The 20,999-nt window shown below is 29.6% G+C and overlaps 1 protein-coding gene across 2 annotated transcripts in view; it reads right to left on the bottom strand.

The window, feature by feature from the left end:
- axo (axotactin) overlaps nt 1–20,698 on the bottom strand; it is a 51,464-nt gene extending 30,766 nt beyond the window's left edge. Inside the window, exon 1 of one of the 2 annotated variants that reach the window (XM_088263051.1) lies at nt 20,382–20,698. The gene's annotated coding sequence lies outside the window, so the exon portion shown is untranslated. The remainder of the gene's footprint in view (nt 1–20,381) is intronic. The other variant, XM_088263062.1, reaches the window with a different exon arrangement.
- Nucleotides 20,699–20,999: the final 301 nt, after the last annotated feature.

Here is a 20,999-nt window from a genome sequence, read left to right as displayed (position 1 = left end):
GACAGTTGTGACCAAGATTTGCTGCGTCCTACGCCTCATCTCTTCATTCCTCACAAAGTCAAACTACCGCGCGCCTAAAATTCTCCGCAGACACCTATTCTCAGAGCTTAGTACACGGCTGCTCTGGGCCCTTGTAAAGTGCCATGTCCCACAGAAATATATATGTATAATACATAATCATATTACGTGGGTAGTAAATTTCACAGCTTTGATCATTGTACCTGCAATACAGATTGATAGCTATTGGCAAGTAATCATTGAAGCAGACGGCTGCCCCTCTGACTACACGTTGGCGCTGATTTCCTGATGCGTAAATCCATTATATTCCATTCCCAACAAACATAATTTCGGTACTACGTCATATAATAAAGAGTAACAAATTGGAGAACCGGTTTTCCTTCAATCAGTTCATAGCTTACATAAAAAAGGTAAATAAAAACTCAGATACGAGTCGCAGAAGCACAATTACTACAATTTGATTGCAAGAAATATTAAAACGCTCATTAGTATTGAAAAACATTTTACTTTGTAAAAAAAATGGTTTAAATGACCGGGAAAATCCCAATCGAAAAATTTCGTTGAGCTCCGGTTTTTTACTGAATGTAAACATATAGGTACATATTATACACACTTTTAAACCTCGACCTCCAATGGTCGGACATTAAGGTTTATTGTGAACGAATTTGTAAGGTGCTTAAAACTAATATCCAGGGTCAGATAAGGACTGCACATAATTTTAAATAAGAGAAATAATAAATATTAAAAAAACAGAAATGGTTGTGTTTTTACTATTTACAAAAATACTTCGATTTCATATTATTTATTTGAGCCTAAGCGGTTCATTATTAGAAATAGGTATCAAATTAAAGTAGAGTGGGTTCAAACTGAGAAACTCTGACTCAAGAGTCCGCGACACTAACCACGGGACCACAACCCGACACATTTGATTTTAAAGTTGTCTCAACTTGATATAAAACATGTATAATTTTTCTCTTTCTTTTATGAAAGGAGATGGATTTTAGATACCTAACTAGGTATCAATATGCAAAAATTTTAACACAAAACAATTGTATTTAATACACAATTTCAATTTAATGCAACTAAATATATTTTTTTCAGAATTACTATCACTATCAAGTTTAACAGTGTGAATAGCTTTAAAGGATAAACTTATTTTGTTAAACGCTTTTTAATGGTTGTAAAAAGTTTATAGAAAAATATCTGTGATTTTTTCAATAAGTACACCTACTTCATTGCGTAATAAACTTAATGCTGTAAAAAAGTACCTTCATCACTGCGTAACATTTATAATTACCACTTAAATAATATATTTTACACGATACATTTGATGTGTGTGCTAGAGTAGTTTTTACTTTTTTTGCTAATTTGGTACCAGGATGTATGGTAAGTGTCTATGAGATAATTATTTAGTAGGCGTCGGGTCTATCTGGAGCCTAGTTTGAAAATCATGGAAATGTCTTACCTTATTTATTATGTCTCGTTTAGAACCTTAACAAAATCTAATATCATAAACTTGAAAATGTTTATTTAATTTGTATAAAGAGCCACACTTCAAATCGAAATGGACAGAAAATATACAAACACAATGTTTGTTCTATGTCCATTTGTATGTAGGAATATGTGTTAAACATAAAATACATATATAATTAAAATGTAACTTTATTTTAAAATCACTATAAACATTTTATTTTAACTTAATTATAATGCCTACCGGTTTCGAAGCCTAACCGCATCAAAATATATGAATATTTTTCTGAATTTTGTTAAGTACATAGTGTTTTAGTATTAATCGGTCTAAATAAAGATGCGGTTAGCTTCGAAACCGGTATAGATCAAAATTAACTTGTAATAAAATATTTATAGTGATTTTAAAACAAAGTTACATTTTAATCACAAAATGCTTCAAATTTAAATGATATAATACACATATTTTATATATTATGATTGTTATAAATAATGACCGATTTTCTTTTAAAATAAGAATGGAAATATATGTATGAGTATGTATTAACATCGATTCGATTCCCAGGGAAGATCAAATAAATATAAGTGATTTGTTCACTTTAATATTTATTCAATATTATACCCTGGACTGGTACCGGAAGCGGAGAGCTGATCACCTTTCCTTCGTGTGTTTACGCTCAAGATAATACTGCATTTTTATTATGCAGTGCCCTATGCACCATAAGGGTTTGAAGATGTATTAACATAAGAGGCTACTTTGTATTATATACAATTTATCGGAAAGTTTCACATGTAATAAAGATTTTCATTGCTATTTAAAACTGAATTTTAAAATGGATATATCGCTCACTCCTTTCAACAACGTCATATTTAAAAAAAAATTCAGTTTTGCATGTTTTCGGAATGCCCAAAAAATGTAGGTTCTATATCCCAGCAAAAGCGCAATATTTTAAACTTAATATTTACCCACTACAGGGTAGAAAGTGTTGTTTTTGCATTTTGAAGAAATGGTATTGTTGAATTATTTTGTTAAATATACTAAATATTTTCAAATAGGGAGAAAAATCATTCAGGTTTTACCTAATATGAGCTGTGGCACAGTAAAAAGTTCAAAGAGAGGCTTGATATTTTTTATTTCATTAATTTATTTTCATTTATTTTATTTCATTATATTTTTAAACTTTAAAAACGATCTCCTGAAAAATCAAATTTTTTGAAAAGAGTGAGCGATATGTATGTATGTACACATATAACCATTCCTCACTCTAGAGATCCTTACTCTTTTCATCCTACCCTCACCCAATTAAAACCCATTTTTCTACTTCATTACCGACGTTATGTGAAAATTGATACAAACGTAACGTGATTCGTTATGTTAAGCCAAATTCCCAACAACACTATCGAAACATTCCGAATATTCTTTTAATTAATTCCCACATCAAGTTTTGTTGACAAATATTAAATACAAAAAATATATATTTTTTATCTCTGTTAATGCAAGGGATATCTTTACTGTGAATTGAGAATTTTGACAGAACGATGACAGTAGCGAGTGTTTTTGCATAGAATTTTCACTCATGAATTACATGAAATTGTAGTAACTTTAGACATAAAGAGTAAATCCACTCACGAGTAGGCATAGGCTATGAAACATAAAAGTTGAAGCCTGAGTAGGGTCATGATAAGCGGTGTCGCATAAGCCGTAGCTAGATTTCAGAGTCACTTGGGCGTTAGGTAATTTAAAAAAAACAATGACAGTGAGAAAACGAATGACATAAAAGTAGTTATGTTAAGAATCGATCGTTATTTTGGCCGTATGGATTCAATATACATAGTATGCTAAAAGTATTAATATACTTATTTAGAATCCGGCTGTAGAATTAACAATACAAACCCAAGCAGCCTCCATTTAGTGTTGGCTGTAAATTGAAAAACTAACAAAACCTTTTATGTCTTTGTTTATACACAGATTATTGACGTCATAAACAGTAGTAAGCTACAAGTACACGAGTACGTATCTATAAACCACGTAAAACCTATTTTGTTTGAAGAGTTTAAAATTACAATCTGTTTTGTACGTTTGCCTTTGCCTACCCAGAATATTCGCCTCATTAAAAATCATACCAGGTTTTAACACAAAATTATTTTTAAAAAGTAAATTTAAACACAGTACTCCGCCTCCGTAGGGTATTGGTCAGCACGCTCGGCTATCGTGGTGGAGTGCCCGGGTGCGATTCCCAGGGGGGTGGGTCAAATTTCATAAGGTGTATACTACAATATATACATTATAACAACTTTGTTTTAACCACTTTTTATTGGCACACTTTATCCAACTGGTTTCGACACGAACTTTGTCATCATCGACAAGAACGTTGATAAGTTTCTTAACAAGTTTCTTGTTGAAGCCAGTTGAAAAATGTGTACCAATAAAAAGTGGGTAAAACACATTTTTATTTTATAAAGTTTATAAAATGTGCCACAAAATATCTGCGAAAAACATTCAAGAAATATATACCATATATTTGTAATGATTAATTATATGTACTTTTTAAAATGTATATTAAAATCAGATTTGATAATAAAAAAAAATGGCAGGGAAATATATGTTTCAAATAATTTCCTACTGGAGGTGCCGGGTTTCATTCCTGTGATTATATTAGATTACATTCCTGTTTCAGTCACTAAAAATATAAGTGATTTTTCACTCTAATATTTACTCAATATTACTTTGGACTGGTGCCTAAAGCGGAGGGCTGATGACCTTTCCTTCATGTGCTAACGATTAAGATAACACTTCATTTGATGCATTATGATGCAGTGCCCTCTGTACCGTCTTGTGCGGATAAGGTTTTTCAGATGTTAAAGATTTTTTTTATTATTTGTATTTTATGAGCACGCATTTTATTTTCGCCTGTTTATTGCGTACAGTAATTCAGTAAAATTTATCTACAACTGCAGTATGATAAGACAAGGTTGTATTGTGCAAAATGCATTGTAAAATAATAATTAGATTAACTGATAATTTTAAGATATAGAAATGGAAGTTTTAATTTCTCAGGGTATCTGTTGTGCCTGTCTTCGTAATGTAGTATAATGAGTAAGAGCATTTGATTACCATGCTGGAGGTCCCAGATTCAATTCCCAGAGGGTCAAAATAAATATAAGTGACTTGTCATTCCAATGTTTATTTAAAATCACCTTGGACTGGTATACGAAGCTTAAGACTAATTATATCGCCTTGATGTAATTAACGATCAATGTAACGCCGTTTCGATGGATTGGAGTGCCCTATGTACTATTTGGTGCGAATAAGGGTTGGAAGTAATGATCGCTATGCATTATTTAGACCCCCAGAACTTAGTATGGGAAAACTGACGTATTAGCCCTTCAGACTGATTTTAAAAAAATGTGCAAAACAAACAATTATCATTTCCGCCATGCTATTTATTATACAAAAAATACGGTTTTGATCGATTTTACCAACAGTAAATTATAAATTCACCATATAATATTATTTTATTTTATTTATTTTAAAATTTCGTTAAAATTTCATTTTTATTGGTGCTTACTTTGGCTGGTCAATCTAATTTTACAGAATTAACAACATCTTAATAAATATTAAATGAAACGAATACGGATAATCGATATATTTCAGATTTAATTTTAAACATAAAACAGAATAATTGTATGGGTTTTTTTTAATAAAATGAAATGTTTTAAGAAATTAGTGTAAAAAAATTGGTCACGTGTATTTATTTATTGCCATACAAAAATACTCATATATATTTATATATATATAAATATATTTATATATATATATATATATATATATATATATATATATATATATATATATATATATATATATATATATATATATATATATATATATATATATATATATATATATATATATATATATATATATATATATATATATATATATATATTTTATTGTTATTGTTATTGTACATTTTAATATATTTAAAATTATATGTACAAAATGATTACAAACCGGTTACAGATTTATAAGAAATAATAAAAATTAAAATAATGTAGCAAATCTGTTATCAAAGTAAATTTGACTTATTAAATTAATTAAAAAAAAACATTTGGAAAACGATAAGGAATTTGAAATCAAATCAAGATCAAGACATATATTATTTAGAATAATAATGAAAATAGAAATTGAGTTATATTTTCAATTAAAAAACATCAAATTTAAATAATTTTATAAAATTAATTATGAATTTAAATTAGCTACGAGTTTAGGATAAGGGAAAGAAATAAATATGCGTTTGGGTGGAATTAGGATAAAAGTTATGTGCATAGAGGATTCAACTTGATACTATTGATGTTCAATTACTGTTTATTATTCTATTCAGATTGTCCAACACGTTTTGCAGTAAGTAACATCACATGACCTAGGACAAGAATTGCACATAGTAATGCAAAATAATTCAATGCATTTTCCTCATAGTGACTATGTTTCGGTTCTATGTATATTTTAGATAATAAAATGATCTTCCATGAACTGCGTTATATCTACTCGCCAAAGATAAAATCCATTACTAAAATAATACTTACAACTTTATACTAACAAAGTAAATGATTATATTGTTATATTATTATTATACTATCAATAAAGCATGCTTAGACAATTTACTACATGTTTCATCAATTGCCAGTCATGCTAAAAATTAAATGCTTTTACATTTGAAAACAATGTGTCTACTATCGTGTGGTGATTAGTGTTTTAATCAATAAAATATGTATTATTTCGAGAAATAAAAATACATTGTGTTTTGATCCACTCACATTTTTATTAACCAACTAGTTTCGGCAACAACCTGTTGCCCTCTTCAGGGTTTAATTAATGACCGTATTTAATTAATAAACCCCGAAGAGGGCAATAGGTTGTTGCCGAAACTAGTTGGTTAATAAAAATGTGAGTGGATCAAAACACAAAGTATTTCTATTTCTCGAAATAATATATCAATATGATCCACAAAGTTAATGCTTACAATATTCAAAAAATAAAATATGTAATTGTGTGTGACAGTAGTCAAATTATTAACAATAATTTTCCTTAATTTTTTACCCTTAAAAATATTAAGAGACCCTTCTAAAATCTATTAAGTCAAGATAACTGAATTAATACAAAAAGTGGGAATTCAATGTAAGACATATACAAATTTATATGTTTATATATTTATATATATGTGTATATATATGTATTTATATATATATATATATATATATATATATATATATATATATATATATATATATATATATATATATATATATATATATATATATATATATATATATATATATATATATATATATATATATATATATATATATATATATATATATATATATATATATATATATATATATATATATATACATTTATACATTTTTCATTTAACTTTCAGTACACTGTTATTGCTTTATTAAATGCACACAAAAACGCACCAATAATTTTGTATATTGGTTTTATGTTTCTTTCATTGTATTTTAAATCATCCATATACCGTATGAACCATAGAGGCTTCCACTCTTCACCTTAGGGTTTGAATTAAAGTTTAATAACTTAATAAATAAAGGGCACATAAATAAACAGATAAAAGTATAAAACCAGTAATTTGCTAAAGTTGGCCCTTCAGGCTGGCATTCACCCATAAACTTTCTGACTCGTACTGCATTCATTACAAAAAATGAAAAAAAGTTTCCGATACCCCTTATAATGTAAAAAAAATTATACAGTTTGTGCAGAAATAATAATAATATGCGATGTTTTAAAATAATAGCCAAAGTGAAAGCGTTATTCAATATTGCAGGAAAGTTCGGTATAATTTTTACAAATACAGGAAACTTTTTATTTTTATTTTTATTGAACATAAAAATATGTGGCAATATATTTCAAGATTCACAGAATGAGATCAAGGCCGATGCTCCATGTCAAACGACATGGTTGACGATTAATATCGCCGTTATGGAGTATGGGGTAAATTCTATGAATCATCGCTACTAATCTAGAAGCACATTCCGACTACATAACGCGACTTTAAATTAATTTCATTCGCGAAACATTAAAAAAACCCGTTTGGTAAAAATATTGATACGTATTACATCGTAACAGTCAGCGTATTAAAATGGGGTCTTTCCATATCAGATGACGTATTTTAGCGATTTGGAAAAAATACGACATCATAATCATAAAATAAAAAGTAATGGTTTGTACCCTGTCACCAAACCGAGTCTTAGTTGTATGCATATGTACAGACACACACACACACATCGCCTTTTTTTGTTCTTCATTTTTTAATATATTTCACCTACTGTACCAGGCCATGTGCTGCTGTGGAACGGAAAAGAAAGAAAATGGTAATCCCACATTTCTAATGTTCCATTTCACAATACTTGTGAAGCAATGAAAATCTATCAAAAAATAGTGTAATCGAAAACAAATAAAGTGATACCAGTGACGAGAAGCACGCTGCCTGCCGTGAGCAATATTTAGTTGAGCATATATTGCTATTATACTCAACAAATGGCGCTGCCATTGGGTAAAAAATGCTAACTAAAAAAACTAACTAACCATCACGCTGCTTCTCCGCAGGGGTAGGCAGAGAGAATAGAGCGCCACACCACTCTGTCCTTGCAAACATTCTTCGCCTCTTCCACGTTCATGCATCTCCTCATACATATCCGCCGATTGTTACGACTCCTTGTTATTTTGTAAAAAAATGCCGTTTAAAGAAACACGTTTTTTTCTGTCACAGGCAAAAACGCCTATCATGGTATTCGAATGCATCGTTCTGTGAAAATTTTGAATCAATCGGTAAATAACTTTAAGGGATTTAAAATTTTTAACAAACGAGCATCATTTTTTGTTTACAACAAAGATTTAAAAAAATGCATTTTGTGCCTTTGAGCGAACTGATCATGACAGCTACTTTTATTATTCCCATATTTTTTATAGTTAGATGCGTTATATGTTGCATATTTTGTTGAATCCATATGTGTATCAACGGTCGATACATTCGTTCAACAAAATATTGCAAGTAGTGCATTTGCCTGGTAAAAATATTTCAATTATTAAGATTGAATTTCAATAAAATTACTAGATTCAATTAAAACTAGATTCACAAATTTAAAAAGGAAAATAGAAACATCCAATTAGACACATATCGTTCACTCCTTTCAACAACGTCATTTATCAAAAATCGTCAATTTTCAGTTGTGCACGTTTTCGGAATGCCCAGAAAATGTACTATATCCCATGAAAAGCGGCATATTTCAAACTTAATATTTACCCGCTACAGGGCAGAAAGTGTTGTTTTTACATTTTGAAGAAAAGGTAGTGTTTAATTACATTTTTAAATATACTAAATATTTTTCAAATGGAGAAAAAACTTTCAGGTTTTACCCAAAATGACCTGTTGCACAGTAGAGTTCAATAAGTGGCTTGATATTTATTTTTAATATATTTTATTATATTTTTAAACTTTAAAAACGATCTCCTGAAAAATCAAGTTTTTTGTGAAAGGAGTGAGCGATATATATCTACATATTATTTTTATTATCAATAAAACTGTTTTCACAGACAATATTTTATCTACATTATATATGGGAGATAGGTAGTCCACACGAGGAGATATAATTTCGTTAGTTTTATAAAAACAAAGCACGTTATAAAGAGCTGATAATATCAAATTATCTTACATAAGATTTCATTACACTTTCCTTGACATACAATGACACTTTAGCCGTATAAATGGCAATGGTTTGACCCCACTGGACAGTATTAATACTGAAATTATGCGAAACTCAGTCGAGTTAAACAATTTGTATAACGCCTACACTGAGATGTAGCGGCCAACTGAAGAGGTAAATTTGTGTTAAAATTGTTCTTCATAAAAGGCATTTTTGCAGTAAAATCAGTGGTGGAATTAAGCCGGTTCGCACCGGTTCGCTAGAACCGGTGTCTAACCCTTTGTTGTCACACAATATTTTGATTGAGATCATGTATCGGAGCTAATTTGATGACGATTGATTTGATAGGTCCCCCATTAGATACTTGAGACCCAGTTCCATCAGTACAAACTTCGTTAAGAAAATGTAACCACACAGCTGATGACACTAGGATAAAAAAAGGAAAATCAAAGCATCAAAGACGACAACCAAAAGGAAATTTGAAATATTTAAATAAAACTGACTGAATTATTTTTTAGTATTTTCTTTTATGTACTCTGTTCATTATTATTACTTTTTTAGTTATTTCATGTAGGATTTAGATACCTACTTTGTTACAGAACTTGTATATCTATTATGATTTATGTTCTACAACATTGTTACATTACTTTTAATTGACTTTTAAAGCTGTTCCTAGTATTATAGAGCATTCTCAGTTATTATGCGAATGTACTGTTTACGTGCAGAATAAAAAAGAAATAAATGTAAAAAATATTTTTTTAGGGGGGGGGTGTAGGGGTAGTGCCTAAAGGGCAAACCGGTTCTTGAAAATTTTGAATCCCATCACTGAGTAAAACACTAACTGAGTAAAACAGTAAAACATTAACCATCACGAATTTCACTAGTCAATATTTTTTTTTTGTATTGGTAAGTAAATACTATAAAATATAATCCTTTTATCGCAAGTAAAACATGTGAGTGAAATATTGATAATGACCCCAGAAATCATACTTATCTGGAAGGAAATTGAAAATTGTCGTATGCATAGTTATACGACGAGAGGTTATCAAGTATCAAAGTCATTTGATGATTCATGGACATAATAGATAAATAAGAACCGTATAGTTTAAAGTTATACGAATTACGTACATTTATTTACTACAACAATTTCTTAAATAGCGAATGGATTAAAAGTAAAACACGTTACATATGATTAAAATAAATTAAAAGCAAAATATTTTTACTATTAGGTACATATATTATGAATCTGATGAGAATTATTTATTTTTAATAAAAGTTTTGCTGAGTACTTACCACTATTTCTTAAAATCTACTGTGATACGTGTTTCGATGCATTCCGCATCATTTTTAAACACAAAATGTTGCGGAATGTATCGAAACACGTGTCACAGTAGATTTTAAGAAATAGTGGTATTTACCAAGTAAAACTTTAATTAAAAATGGATTGATTTTACCACTAAATGACTGCCGAATCAATTAATGAGAGAATTATTTATTATTATTTTTTATTGTTTATTATGGTTACTAAAGTTTAAATTAAAAAAAATCTGATAAATGTTCTAGACATTTCTACTGAACATAACTTCTACTAACCGCTCTAATTCATAATGCATATAGCATATTTTAAAAATTAATCTGTAGATATCACTTAATACCATAATATGGATATTATGTATGTTTGTTTTAAGACTTATTTTTAAATTGTATATTTTTCTTCTAATCTTTATCCACACCCAATGGTGCATAGGGCACTATATTGTATCGACGTAGTGTTACCCTGATCTTTAATTACACGAAGGTAAAGGATCCGACCTGCGCTTCTTATACCAGTTAAGGGTGATATTAAATAAATTTGAGAGTGAAACTAACTTATATCAATTTTCAGACCCTTGGGACGAACGACATGGTAGCCAAATGCGCTTACCACTGCTCTATAGAGGTAGTCTTCTTTAAGTATACTAAGCTTTTTAAAAAAAATCAAACTTAAAATGAAGGTGCAGGTAAATTAATTAAATATTACAATAAACCCCCTAAAGAAATTTAATAAAAAATCTTAAAAAAAATGAATGCCCATTTAATATAAATCTTGAAAAAATATATAAAAAAGACTGTTATACCATTGATTATATAAAACATTAAACCATGAGTGTCCAAGTCCCTCTCCAAGAACAAGAGCTCAGTCTCTTTTTTGGAGAGGCACAGTGAATCTAAAACTATAAGTTTGCCATATGTATAAAAGTTTAGAAATTGTATTATGTTGTACTTAAAAATTTTACTATATTAAATAAAATAAAAAAAAGGTATGATACAAAGATATTGTTATCAGAGGAGAGTTAAAACCACGTGGTTTCTGGATGAGTATGTATACCTTAAAAGTCAGTAAAAATAACAACGCTAATCGCTTTGAATTGTAAATAATGAATGCATATCCAATCACGTGAGAAGGTTTGTTATTCCTCACAGTAATCTGTTTGACCGTATTTGTGTTGGCAAAAAATGACCGCCGGCGAGCGACCTCAAAGTCACTTCTCCAAACCCTTTTGTTCAATTCAGAACTTGTAAAAAGCGAGATAACGACGATATAATTGGCAAAATAACCTAATATAACGTCTAGTTATCTGCTATTATAAAACTCATGATTTGATTCGATAACGATTCGGTTGTTTGTTTCAACTCCTTCGTATCATGTATCATACATTATTTACCATGTAATACGAAGTAGAGTGAGCATGCATATAAACGAAAGTTTGTACAAGAGTAGTTGGAATGTACATAGTTGAGCAGAGAGCGTATTACCGTTTCCGTGTTCAAAAGGATCCACTTATGTCTCCAAACTAGCATCGATTTTTAAGCAATTTAACTTTCATGTTTTAAGTTCACGGCTACACCACAATGAACTCTTTGAAATCAATATGATGTATCAACTAAAAATGTTTTTTTGTCTTTGCTACAAATTCGTCGCCTCTTAGCTCCTGCTCACGTCATTTTACAAAAACACTCTCATTACTATGGTGGTTTCTAAACAATGCCAAAAATCTTTTATAAGAGCTTTGTACTATGTACTACGAATTTCTGTAGGATTACGAGTTATTGTGGTGTAAAAATGCAAAAGTTGTTTTTCCAAAATACATTTATTGAATATAATGATTCAATGTTTTGTTGCACCTAAAACATATGCATATTTTGCTTATATATAAAAATAGTTGAACTAAACTACAAAAGAGTCCGAAATGCAGGGACATTTTTCTCTTACAAAGAGGTCTCTTTTATATCCATAGTTTCTTTTAAGAAGGGTTTAAATTACGGGCTAAGCAAGGCTTTAAAAAAAGGTTTTTTCTTTTGTCCAGGTCTCTTAAATCCAGGTACCTACGACAGTAAATTAAAAAAAAATTCAAAGTATCTGCAAAACTTAAAATGGAATAAATACTTGAAATAGAGATGATTTAGTGGCACTCAATCAAAACGTATGTAATATGACATACATGTTGATTGAGTACCACTTAACAATCTTTATTTCAGGTATTCATTGCGGGTATTTAGTTTTACTAAAACATTACAGAGATTTTTTTAAAATTAATAGTTGAACCAGGATCTTATATCTATATATATATTATATTATATAGACTTGGACATAAGAGAAACCTATTTCTCAAAATAGCTGGCATTGCTCGTCATTTTAATGATATTTGTGGAGGTCTTCACCAAAACTAAATATTTTCATTATAAATGATTTTAAGTCAGGATTTCTATGGTAGCTTGTAAAATTGTTATGTTTTGATGCGATTCAATAGTTCAACACAGGATTTGTCACGTTTTGTCGCAACTTTAATTAAGATTTCGATAGAATACAGTAAACAGAACCGATTTGAATTTAAAGCATTATTTGTGCTTTATTGGAAATGTAAGTTTTTGGTGAAAACCTTCATATTTGTTATGAAAAACCAAATGACAGTGCTGAATTCACATTTGTGAATTCAGCATGGTTTCGTAAAGTAACTATTAGTTACTGCACCGTGCTGGTTTGGTGGCACTACTGTCTCCTTTTGAACACGGAATCGGTTATACGCAAGCTCAACAGTCTTAATATAATAATCATCACAATAACCCCTCCCATTCAACTAAATTGACTGATTCGGGCGGTCAATCAATTCAAAGCATTATCTATTAGAATAATGATATTTGAATACTAATATTTTGAGTGTGTCCAAATCTTTGTTCACAAATATTTTATATTGGGATCTCAAGATGGATGGAAAAGAATAATGACTTTTATGAAATGTATGTAAGATTTTTCTCGAATCTTTTTATACTTACAAACATTTCATAAATGTCTCCCAAATAAAATAAACTTTCAACATTAGATGATGCCAAGTATTTCACTCACATGTAAAACATGGTGTCCATTGAAGGATATACACATACAACGTCCGAAATCTGAGCTGTGTGGTTGTCGATCATGTGTAGAATGGTGAATATTACACGTGTTTAAAGTGATTATTTAAAACAGCTTAAAAGTCGTAAGCCTTGTAAACATTCATACTCTCTTATTCTTCTTCATCTTTGTTGAGATATCAATAGAAACAACTTTAAAAGTTTAAATAGATCTCTAATGTGTAAAAAAAATATCCTTCTTTAAAACGCCCTTTCATATCTACCTTATTTATTGTAGATTAAATTAATTTGGTACATAAGAATTTTTGTTCAGTTATTTCAAAATCACTCATAATTAAGGGCCAATATACGATAAATCGAAACATCATTTTCATTGAACCCAAATAAAATTTCACGTACCTAATTGATTTTTTTATTGAAACACCGTATTTGTAATAAAAAATAAGTTTTTCTTCGAAATAAATCTATGATATCGAAAAGAAAAGAGTAATTGAAAGTTAAGCCAATTAAAAAAATATAAACAAGTATTATTTCAACATACATATATTCTAAACAAAAGTCAAAATCCAATATAAGCACATATTTTTAAAAAAAATAGCGCAAAGAGACGTCAAGCTTCTAGTGCAGCCGAACACGATCTTATTTTAACGTTCGAGATCTCAGTCTTAAGGCCCAACATCTACATATGAGTATGACAAAGAGATAAAATGAAAATGGAAAATATTTTCACGGTGATCTAAAGGAGGCGCGTTTACCATTGAACTAAGTGTTAACTTTTAAAAACGACTCAACATTTTGGCTCTCGTACTGCACTACGGCGACTAAATTGTCAACATGATGTCCATCTTGGTAGTGCGGCCGCGGTTGCTATGTGCATGTCCAATTGCCACATCCTCGAATCATTTTGTATCTTTCACGCTGGTGGCTTTCAGTTGATACGTATCTCGAGCAGGATGTGCGTCATAAGTCCTTGATCCTGTCGCGTGGTTGGATCGTAAAAGTAACATCATCCTTGATATAACAATATCGATATGTAAATCATAGAAAAGAGTTGTCAAGGAAAACTTATCTGATATTTCGAAGCAATCGCGAAAGATAAATATAAACACTATTTCGATATTATTTTTTGACATCTCATCAAAGATGAAGAAGAATATGGAAGTCTGGGCATTTACGGGGCTGACGACCGTCATACCAGACTTCCATATTCTTCTTTATCTTTGATGAGATGTCAAAAAACAATATGAAAAATAACTCCTGTAGTTGGAGATAATCCAGATTTGTGAAAAATATATTTGTAAATATATATATATATATATATATATATATATATATATATATATATATATATATATATATATATATATATATATATATATATATATATAAATATAAATATATACACAAATATAAATATATATAAATAAATATATATATATATATATATATATATATATATATATATATATATATATATATATATATATATATATATATATATATATATATATATATATATATATATATATATATATATATATATATATATATATATATATATATATATATATATATATATATATATATATATATATATATATATATATATATATATATATATATATATATATATATATATATATATATATGTATGTCTGTGTGTGTGTGTGTATGAACCTCATTTCATAGTTACATTAAAGGTAACAATTGTTTTCAATGTCCACATTTTTATATGATTTAATTAATGTAGATGGAATAGTTTATTGTATACTTTCCTTAATGTCAGATAATTATTATTATAGTGGTTTTATGTGTTGTTGATTCTCTGTCACCTCTTATATCCTTTATTTATTATTATTACAATGTGTTTTGTTTGTTAGAGCTAAAATCATTCGTAAACGAGCGGAGGCTTAAAAAAAATATTTCCTAAGGTGATTGGCATATGTATGTACTAAAAATATTGTTAATCATTGACTAGCCTAAAAAATGAATAAAATAGTGTTTTTTTTTCTGGCGTTGCCTAGGTAGGTGGTAAACATACAAGTATTTGAATATATGTCTTGAAAATTGAGTCGTCTTTTCTACAACATATTGACTGTATTTGGTATTCTTTGGTAGTATTTGGACACACTCAAAATGATAAAATAGTAAATAAATAAACTGGTCAATGGCAGTCTGGGCATTTAAGGGGCTGACGACCATCACAGGCTGGTTTAAGTGATCACTTTACACACGTGTAACATTCACTTATTCTACCCATTTTTGACAACTACACTACTCAAATTCTTAGAAGTTCTATATATATGAACCAATTTCGAAACGTTGTTCTTGAATCACTAGAACTTCACGAGAAACGTCTATTGGTGTGATGAAAAGAAGCGGTATTTTATTGAGCAGAAACTCTTTTATTAGTATGTGAGTTCCGAATCCTGGATTATAATCATATACATGAGAAACGCCAGAAAATATGATTTTCATTTATATTATTTTAGCTTATAATTTGACCAGTTAATTTATCTTAAGACTTCAATATTCTTCTTCATCTATGTTGAGATATCAAAACATAATGTAAGTATGGAAGTCAGCCAAGTCGTAAGTTTTGTCAACGACCTAAAGGTTTTCATTACCTATTTGGAGAGCGGGAACCTCTCCATAAAGTTCGTCGTCTCTGTTGAGATCTCAGTAAAAATAATAATATTCTTTACATCCCGTAAACTTTACGGCTTTGAGATGTTATCGCAGGCGTGGGGAATTCAACTGTTAATCATTCACGATTTTGAGTTCAGAGCTACAAACCGGACTGAAGAATATATTATTTTATCCCTCTTATGCTGTTTCATGTATGTATATCATGCATATGTTTATACACACAATATGGGCCCTCTACCCAAAACAAGTATTGGGTACGGGATTCCCGTGTAACAGCATAACTTATGGTAATTACGCACTTGTATTTTGCTTTATATAAAAATATAAGTGAAAGTTGAACAAATTCGATGAATTTTCCTTAATTTATTACGAAAGGTTAGGATTCATATCTATTTACGTATATTATTGTAAAGAAAATAGTAAAATAAAGTAAAAGAAACAATTTTAGTGGGTTTTAAGGAAAGATATAAGCGCACAGCTGTAATATTACAGCCCTGCGCTTCAAGGCTGTTATATAATAAGTATCATAGTGAAAAATTACATATTTATTTGAACAATCCGCCTGAGAATCGAACCCGGGATCTCCAGTATGGTAGCCAAGCATGTCGACCATTACATTACGGAGTCGGTACATATATATATATATATATATATATATATATATATATATATATATATATATATATATATATATATATATATATATATATGTATATATATATATATATATATATATATATATATATATATATATATATATATATATATGTATATATGTATACACACACACACACACCCACAATAATAATAAAAGTAACCATACTAACATGATATGCGGGATGTTCAGACGATAAAAATACAAATTCTACTATGTTTTATTGTCAGACGGTACAATTTTCTCCTTCATTGAATAAACAGGATGAATAAGGATATCCGTAGCATCCTTTAAGACTCTAACCTTTAGACGCGAGAAGTAGCGCTGTCGGTAAGTTGTGATATAAAATTTGCCTTATGAAGAGAGTTTTTTTTTATTTATTTACGTAAATAGGTTGATTTTTTTTAAATACATAATTTTTTAAATTGTTTTAAAGGCGTTTCATATTTTTAAACTAATAAAAAATTCGAGATGTTTTTAATTAAAAAGATATACATTAAAATCAGTTGTCGCATTGAGTTTACAAAATTGAATACATTAAATATTTGTATTTTGCAAAAAATGCTCTTCAACCGCATTTTATTGTTATATTTTACTAAATGAAGTTCAGGTTACATTTATATATTTGTAGTAACAACTCATATGCTTGTCATGTTTAAGTACATTTATACTTTGTACATATTATGTTAATTGACGATGACTTTGCCTTATTTACGTGAAATTAAATTTATAAGCTTTTATGATTGATTAAATACTCAGTTGTGTCAGTATGATAATCGTTGATACGAAAAGGATTAATGTTATAATTGCAAATTATTTAACACAGCTTACACTTCAGTGCAGTTCGGTTTACTCACAAAGGACTAATACAAATTAGCATTGTAAAACTTAACGTACTGGTACGAGTACGAGCATGCAACCACAAGTGCCCTAGCCATTCCCGCAATTCTTATTTTCGTAGGTAGTTTACCATCGTTATTACTTTTCCCATAAAGCAGTAATATCCTTCACATAGAAGTCTTTCATTCACGTCATTTTCCATATTCATTATCATGTTATTTTATCAAATAATTGCCATGAATCTGGAGCATATGAATGGTCACTTTGTCTTGAAATAATTATGATAAAGTTGACATCCCGTTGATTCAAATTGGTGCTACATGCACCATTTAATATGAATTTGGGTATAAGGAAAAGGAATGTTTTGTAGTATTAAAAGGTGCTAGCTTAATAATTTTTATGTAAAATAATATAAAAACTAAAGTTTAAACGGTGGAAGCACGGGACAAATTAAAATTCTCTTCATTAGCAGAATGTTCTAGCACTTAATAGCAATTAAAAAAGATTTTGGTGAAAACCCAGTTGAGATATTATTTTTCCCTTTTATCCCCATTTTTTGTGTTTTAAAAATACGTATAATAAATATAAATATAAGCGATATAACATGGAATCAATATTAATGTAATTTGCGTTATCGAAGGATAAAAAAATCATATAAAATCACAAATTGGCAATATATATTGTCAATTCCAAATTACCAACTGCGATTGAACGATGGACATCTATGATGCTTCTTTTTCATGTTGGATATTACTCTGATTGAATAGAATTTGAGATTATTATAAAGTAAACCATATCCGCTCTCTAGGTGGAGTATATGGAGTCCAAAAACTGTCTCCAGGCTTTTTTGTCGGCTGCCAACTCCCTTGCATCCTCCCAAGTCAGATCCGCGTCCCGAAGTTGTGACGAGAACTGGCGACGAATTGTCAGCAGTGGTCGTCCTGGGCGGTGCGAACCTGATGCCTTGTAAAAGAGGCAAGCGATGGCGGCTCTCAGGAAGCATGTGGAGTACATGGCCAAGCCAACTGAATCGCCTTTTCTTGACGACAGTTGTGACCAAGATTTGCTGCGTCCTACGCCTTATCTCTTCATTCCTCACAAAGTCAAACCAATCTGAATCTGAGATTACCATATAATTAATGTGAAAATGTTAATTATATTCATTCGCGAAAATAAATATCACAAGTCTTTACAAAAAAATGCTTTAGGTACATAGTACACACATTTTAATTGAAGTAATAATATATATCATTGTTCGTATTGCTTAAAAAACGATATAGAATAGTTTTAATTTTATAAACACAGACGATTGAGATTAGAGATATGTTCATTTATTTTAACAATACTAGAAAGGCTTAGATAATGATGAATTGCTTGACAGAAATTAATAAATTTCCACCAATTAATAACATATTTGATTTGATGTAATCCTTGTTTAATATTTACATAAGATAATACAAAAAAAATACGGAAATGAATAAAATATATTAAAAAAATCGATTGTTTAATAAAATATGCAGTATATTAAAAAGGGTTATATTTAACTAGTTAACTAACCACTACACCGCTTCCTTGTGAAAGTAGGTAGAGAGGATAGATTGCCACATATATCCATCTATCTTTGGAAAAGTTCTTCGCCTTTTCCTCATTCATGGATCTTCTCATACACATATGCCGATTAATTCGGCTACTGACCCGTCCACTTTCAAGTATTTTAAGAACTTGATATTGCTTTCCCCGGTCTTCATTTGCTTTATTTATACATACATTTACCTTATATTGTTTTACTGTTCTTTCCGCACTCATTCTTTCTCATCTCAACACACATTTTTTGACTTTATCGATGATGATTTTGCCGTCAGACTTGCATTCTTTTATTATATCACTCTCCGGACATCTCTCTAGTCCCACATTCATCTGAGTGATCACATTTTCTATTTTACAGTTTTTAAAACACTTGTAATATATCTAAATAATATAATGCTTTTCCTATTCTTAGAAGATTTATTTTATTTTATTTACTTGACATTGATTTATTATTATTATTATTATCGTTGTTAGTTTGTTATTTTGTTGGGTATACAAGCTTACAAGCAATTGATACATATGCGAATTTAAACAGTATCCTTTTTTTGCTTTTATTAATACACTAATGGATTCATTTATATGGATTTATTATTTTAATATTGTTGTTAGTATGTTAATTTATTTCATTACAAACATAAAATAAGGAACCGATATACATGTATATATCGCTCACTCCTTTGAACAACGTCATATATCAAAAATCGACAATTTTCAGTTGTACATGTTTTCGGAATGCCCAGAAAATGTTCTACATCTTAGTAAATGCGGCATATTTTTAACTTAATATTTACCCGCTACAGGGCAGAAGGTGTTGTTTTTGCATTTTGAAGAAGATGTATTGTTTCATTATTGTTTTAAATATACTTATTATTTTTCAAATGGAGAAAAAACCTTCAAGTTTTACCTAAAAAGATCTGTTGCACAGTAGAGTTCAATAAGTGGCTTGATATTTATTTTTAATTGATATACATATGAACTACACAATTATAAGAAAAACATTAATAACAATATCATTTAAAATAATGAAAGAGCTCGTAATACTTACAAATCATGAGAAGGACTCTGAGAAGTCGCCTTAAAATTATTCCTTGTTTATAAACTGTAAAGGAACTGGAACTCTAAACGAATTGCGCTGGAATAATTTCAAACCCGGAGTTCTTAGGGCGTGTGGTCCTGATCCGATAGAAAAAAATCAAAGGAAACTTAGGATCAAGCCAAGTTTTCGGTATTTTATTTATTATAAATGAAAAATTTGAAAGAAGGCGCACTCGCGTGTCTCTCGTTTACGTGAACACGTGTTCGTGTACCGCGGCGTCTCGTCTGACTGAAGAGTCTGAGGACTGTAGAAGGAAAATGATGACTAGTTGTTATCACTCCCGGCGCGGCTGATAGTGGACGGGAGGGGGGACAGAGGGGGAGGCTGGTAATCCGCCAGATTGATCCACTCGACGGATGTTCATCTGAATTAAGATGCTGGGCAGCAAATGAGACGAGTGTGTTTGACTGCGTTCTGTGACTTCTTGTAGCGCCCGTGTGTAAGCAAAACTAATAAAATTGTATCAAAATATCGCTTCTTTTTCCTTCAACTATGGTTAAGAAAATTATTTCAATTAATAAATTGTATCTATGTTTAAATCAAAGTATTACATGAAATATTTAATGA

This window comes from Brachycentrus maculatus, unplaced genomic scaffold (genome assembly GCF_059751285.1).
Source record: "Brachycentrus maculatus isolate JH-2025_06_01 unplaced genomic scaffold, ASM5975128v1 h1tg000012l, whole genome shotgun sequence".
In the NCBI taxonomy this organism is placed as follows: domain Eukaryota; kingdom Metazoa; phylum Arthropoda; class Insecta; order Trichoptera; family Brachycentridae; genus Brachycentrus; species Brachycentrus maculatus.
This window is presented reverse-complemented; position numbering and strand designations above follow the sequence as displayed.